We start from the raw sequence: 5,903 nt of genomic DNA, 5'->3' as shown, positions 1-5,903 counted from the left end.
TGCGTGGGTTGCCAACATAACAAAGCCGACAGATGCCTTTGTAGGTATCCTGAAACCTCATAAGCCGTCTTCACCGCTCGAAGATGACTTACCATCTCGCCCAGAAGTCAGCTCTTCTGAAATTTCGTGCTTGACCTTGAGCAGGCCAATACGCTTTCGTGTTTCATTTCCAGCATTGGCGGCCGCATTTTGGCGGAGGTAGAATGCGAAAAAGCTCGTGCACTCAGATTAAGGCGTATGTTGAAGAAACCCAGGTAAAGAAATTTAATTCAGACCGCCTTACTGAGTCGAATTGCTTCAAAGTTTTCTAGTTAAAGATTTGAATTTTTTAATGAAGCGGAGTATGAGAGCAAAAAAAAAAAAAAGAGCAAGTGCGTCGGCCGGGAATCGAACCCGGGCCACCCGCGTGGCAGGCGAGTATTCTACCACTGAACCACCGACGCCGATTTTTTTTTTTTTTCTTTCATGGTATTTATTCAACATAGGATATCACTTGAAAGCAATTGAATACAGACAAAGAACTAATATGTTGATTATGCTCTTATCGCAACACAATGACGAACAGAAGGCACTACAGAATTCGCAATCACCTCTATAGCGGATACATCACATAACTGATTTTTCAATTGTGTGCTAGAACAGCGGTAAGGATAAGCACCTTCACCAATGCCGTATACCATTCTGGTTGATATTCCATTTGCTCGTAGACATCTCTTAGCTGAGTGACCAACCTAATGAAGTGGGCTGTTGAGGAAACTATCGGCTCTGCGTTTCTCTGCAACATGCGCGTCTTCCACAGGCTATGCATTCCAATGAGGAGAAACATGTCGAATGGTACGTCATTACAACTCGCTGGCAAGAGATATCGCACGGAATGGGAATTTAGCACAAAGTCTTTTTGAAGAGTTCGTTGGAGCACATCCCAAAATAAGATTGCATCTCTGCAGTTTTTTTTCTTTATTGAACCACCGACGCCGATGCTTATAGCTTACCGAACAGCATTCCATTTATAGAGCGAACGATTGCGCAATGCGTAGCAGTATGTAGGTCAGTCCGTTCGCGAGCGCTTCCTCTCTCAAGCCATGCTCTCTTCCGACCGGTATTTTTATAAGCGAGACAATCGCCTCTGCAACTCAAACTGACGCTCGACATGAAAATGAATATCTGGAACACAATGCTATATTCATAAAGCGCAATATTACGGTCCACGCTTCAGCCATGCTTTTTCCCTACAGAAGCGAGAGTATTCCACTTCTCTTTGTTCTATTCTTTTTCGCGTGAATGTGGTATGCGCCTACGGGCTGTCAGCATGGAACTTTGCCTGATAAGCGTCTGAAAAGAGCTGATTGTTTACTTTAAACCCCGAGTATAGATCGCTGCACTTGGCGGCAGTTGTATGTCACCAGTTTTGTGTGCAGAGCAAAGACGACGAAGAACGGCTTTGGCGGGAAACTGTGGAAAGAGGAAGAATAAGAATAAAATCTTCTGTCTCTGTCAGTGTTGGAATGTTACATTGGCGCAGTCTTCGACAGGATTAAGAACGCAACTATGTGGATAACTTTGACTTTATCCCAAAGTTCAAGTGACAGGCCATATTTTTCGACGTGCGACGTGGATGAAGAAACGTATGAATGGCCTGAAAGTATCACGACTTCCGAACTACGTGATTTTGTCGCTCAGAAAGCCGGGAAGACGCCGGAGGAAATCGACAACCAACCATCATTGAAGATGAAACTGAAGTACTCCGGCTTTCAAGAATACATCATGCGGCCGCTTTTGAAAGCGTCGTCAATGGTTGCGCCAAGCAAAGAAGATTATTCCGTTGGCTCATGCCTCATGGAAATGCTCCACCGTCAGCAGCAGCACGCAGAGCGACAGCAGCAGTTAATGGACAGTCTTCTTGCCGTCATCCAGGCACAACAAAGACCCAACAAGGAGATAGCAAAGCCTGATTTATTTGATGGTGAAAGCACAAGGCCGGACACCTGGATCAAGTTCTACGAACACGTGTGTGAGGACAACTCGTGGCAAGAATCCAGTGAGCGCATTAGGAACATGCGTCCATTGCTTACCGGACTGGCTCGAAAGTGGTGCGAGCTTCACTACGCTGGACACGAGACCGACACATGGGATGAGTGGAAAAGCAGTTTCCTGGCAGCTTTCGACGAAAACCCCGTTGAAAGGTGGGACCGAGCAATGTTTATAAATTTCGATCAGGAAAGCCCCTAGAGTATTTTTATGAGAAAAGGCGGCTTCTTCAAAGTGCAAACCCGGAACTTCCGGAATCGGCGATAATTCCGCTCATTATTCACGGCCTTCGTAAGGAACTCCAGAGACTGGCACAAGTGCAATCGCCAAAAACTGTCGAGGAACTTCTAGGTTTTTTCAGGAACCTCTCAATTGATTCGAATTCCCAGAACCCACGTCGGCCAGGTTACCATCCCAACAGGACACCTTGGAGGTCACGCGATCCTGACAATTGGCATGGTCGAAACCGAGTGGTCAATGTAATCTCCGATGCCAGTAACGACCAAGAGCATATGGCTTCGCATCCAGATGCAGCTGAAAGAAAAAAAAACTATTAAAATAGGGTGCACAGTCCCACCTGACGATAAAATTGGAGACTGTTTTTCTAACGGCTCTTAACCTTCTGTATATCAAACTAAAGGTAAATGGTGAAGATGTTGACGTTCTCGTAGATAGTGGGGCATTTGTGTCTGTCATAAATGAGGCACTTGTAAAGAGGAAAGAAATTATTCGAGGGAGGTCGGTACAAGTACAAAGTTTTGATGGGACGAGACAAATTTATGATAAATGGGTGAGAACAAGTGTCTCTTTTCAAGGCCAGAATGCTGACATTGACGCTCTCGTAGTAAAAGGGGGTGACTACAAATTTTTACTTTCTCGACCTGGTATGGAGACCCTAAAGTTAAACCTTTATTGGAAGGATGAAGTGACTGTGGCGAAAGAGACGTGCGCCTCCTTGATTATCGCAGATCACCTTATTACATGTGAAGACGACGTCTGCCGCAACTTCCCCGAACTTGTCTGCTTAAGCAACTATCCACCAGCAACAAAATTTTCGGTTCCTTTCAAGCTGAAAGACGTTACACCGGTCAGGAGAAAGCCTTACAACATGTCACGCGAGAATAATAATAATAATAATATCTGGGGTTTAACGTCCCAAAACCACCATATGATTATGAGAGACGCCGTAGTGGAGGGCTCCGGAAATTTCGACCGCCTGGGGTTCTTTAACGTGCACCTAAATCTAAGTACACGGGCCTCAAACATTTTCGCCTCCATCGAAAATGCAGCCGCCGCGGCCGGGATTCGATCCCGCGACTTTCGGGTCAGCAGTCGAGCGCCATAACCACTATACCACCGTGGCGGGGCCATGTCACGCGAGAAGAAAATTTGGTTGAAAAGCGAGATCCAAAATATGTTAGATGCTGGCATAATACGACCGTCGGTGTCTACGTTCGCCTCACCAATTACGCTGGCTCCTAAAGAAGATGGATCTTTGAGACTATGTACAGACTACCGAATCTTGAATCACCAAACGGACCTATTCCCTTTTCCTATGCCAAAAATTGATGGAATAATTGAGGAAACGGGAGGTTGGAAAGTCTTCTCCAGAATAGATCTTTGCAAAGGATTTTGGCAGGTACCACTCGAAGAGGAAAATTTACGGTCTTTGTCACTCCCTTTGACGTATATGAGTACAATCGCTTACCTTTCGGGTGGAAGAACAGCGCTGCCTGGTTTCAAAAGATGGTTAATGGCATCTTGAAATCCTTTCTTGGAGTATTTTGCAACTTCTATGTCGACGATATTTTAGTCTATTCAAAAGATGAAACGTCTCACGCTGAACATCTGACTGCTGTTTTGATCGCACTGAGCGAAGCTAAACTGAAAGTAAATTTTAAGAAGAGTGAGTTCTTCAAGGCAAAAATCACATTTCTTGGACGCGTCCTGGATGGATTTACTAAAAGCCCTAAAGAAGAGTCCATGGAGCGCGTAAGGCACTTGAAGAAGCCAGATAGTGTACACGCACTCAGAGTTTTCCTTGGGCTTGCCGGACACTTCAGAAAGTTCATAAAAAGTTTGCGGCCGGAGCGAAACCATTGAACAATTGGCTTCACAAGAACACATATTTTATTTGGACTGATGAATGCGAAAAGGCTTACGATGACTTAGTATCAGCCATATCATCAGATCCGACCCTTACGCTACTCTATTTCACTCTTCCCTTTGAACTGACGACAGATGCTTCGAACTTTGGCGCAAGTGCTGTTATATATCAGCGAAAACATGAAAGAGGAGCCCAAGTTATTGGCTACTATTCGTATACGTTTACGAAGGCACAGCAGAACTACAGCACAACAGAGAAGGAGGCATTGACTGTTGTTCTAGCAATGAGGTATTTTCGGTCTTACATCGAAGGTACAAAACGCAAACTATTCACTGATCATCAAGCACTTATCCATTTGCTGAATGTTTCACAACCAAGGGAGAATAGCCCGCTGGATCAGTGAAATCCAGCAGTTTGACTTTGGAGTCGCACACAGAAGCGGGCAAGAATTATCAGATGCCGATGCACTTTCTCGGCTCCCAGTAATCAGCGGCTGTGGGAAAAAGTGTGAACTTACTCAAACTCTGGGATGGTACAGAGCAATTGATGCCCATAGGAGGAAAGTTCCTGGTTCCAGCTACGTTGGTATGAAATGTTCTTGAGCTGTATCATGACAGCCCACATTCAGGAGGACACGATGGGTTTTGGCGAACCTATTACAAATTGAGAAGGCGATTTACATGGCGAGGAATGAAGAAGGATGTTGCCGACTACATCAGCTCCTGCCACGATTGTCAACTCAACAAGGCTAAATACAAGCAGAAAACGGACACTATGATATTCCCACCTCACGCAAGTGTGCCGTTTGAGACCATTCATGTTGACTTCACTGAGCTAAAGAAAAAAAAAGCGAAGGCGTGAGGAGAACTCAGTCTTTCTTAGTATGCATTGACGAATGCTCAAGGATTGTTGCGGCCAAGCTAGGAAGGGAGGATGCGCAAACCGTCATAGCACTACTGAACAGAGACATGTTTAAGGGACTGAAATGCATTGTATCTGACCATGGGTCGGCATTTAGGATCCAGGAACTTGCAAAGTGGGCACAAGAAAAAAAACATCACTCTGAAGTTCACAGCCCCATACCATCCGTCAGCGAACGGGCTCGCAGAACGGGTCATACGAGACATAAAGCAATACATAGGCATGTACCCGGAATTCCCAGGAGGGTGGAAATGTTACCTACAAGCAGCAGTGTCGCATCATAATAGATCCCATACAAGTGCTTTGGGATGCAGTCCCCAGGATGCGGCCTTCGGTGAACCGGCGTATCTGCCTGCAGACGACACGCTGGAAATCAAGACAAAACTACACCTTGAGGAGACCAAGAAGACTACAGAGAGCCAAAGAAAACGCAGGGAGCCGCTTATACGAGCGTCTGAGAAGCGTCATAACAACAAGATCCCCAATATTACTCTAGGTGATCTAGTTTTGATACAGAAAGGCTGTGGCAGTCATAGTGCAAAACTCTTGGGACCATTTAAGGTGACCAAAACGGCTACAAAAGACGAAATACTTAAGACCATCGGCTACGTAACGGAAGATGGTGTCATGGAAATGGCTGCCATCAGCAATGTGATTCCCTATATCCAGCGGAGGGACAAACCAAAGCCAGGGAGAGTGTAGCGACTCAAAGACGACGAAGAACTGCTTTGGCGGGGGAACTGGGGAAAGAGAAAGAAGAATAAAATCTTCTGTCTCTGTCAGTGTTGGAATGTTACAACAAATCCGACAGATGCCTTTGTAGGTACCCTGAAACCTCATATTAACC

General features: G+C 45.5%; 1 non-coding gene across 1 annotated transcript; it reads right to left on the bottom strand.

The window, feature by feature from the left end:
- Window positions 1-372: 372 nt before the first annotated feature.
- On the bottom strand, window positions 373-443 carry Trnag-gcc (transfer RNA glycine (anticodon GCC)). Its single transcript has one exon. It is a non-coding gene; the product is annotated as a tRNA-Gly (tRNA).
- Window positions 444-5,903: the final 5,460 nt, after the last annotated feature.

Source organism: Rhipicephalus sanguineus, chromosome 2, assembly GCF_013339695.2.
Source record: "Rhipicephalus sanguineus isolate Rsan-2018 chromosome 2, BIME_Rsan_1.4, whole genome shotgun sequence".
Lineage (NCBI taxonomy): Eukaryota > Metazoa > Arthropoda > Arachnida > Ixodida > Ixodidae > Rhipicephalus > Rhipicephalus sanguineus.
This window is presented reverse-complemented; position numbering and strand designations above follow the sequence as displayed.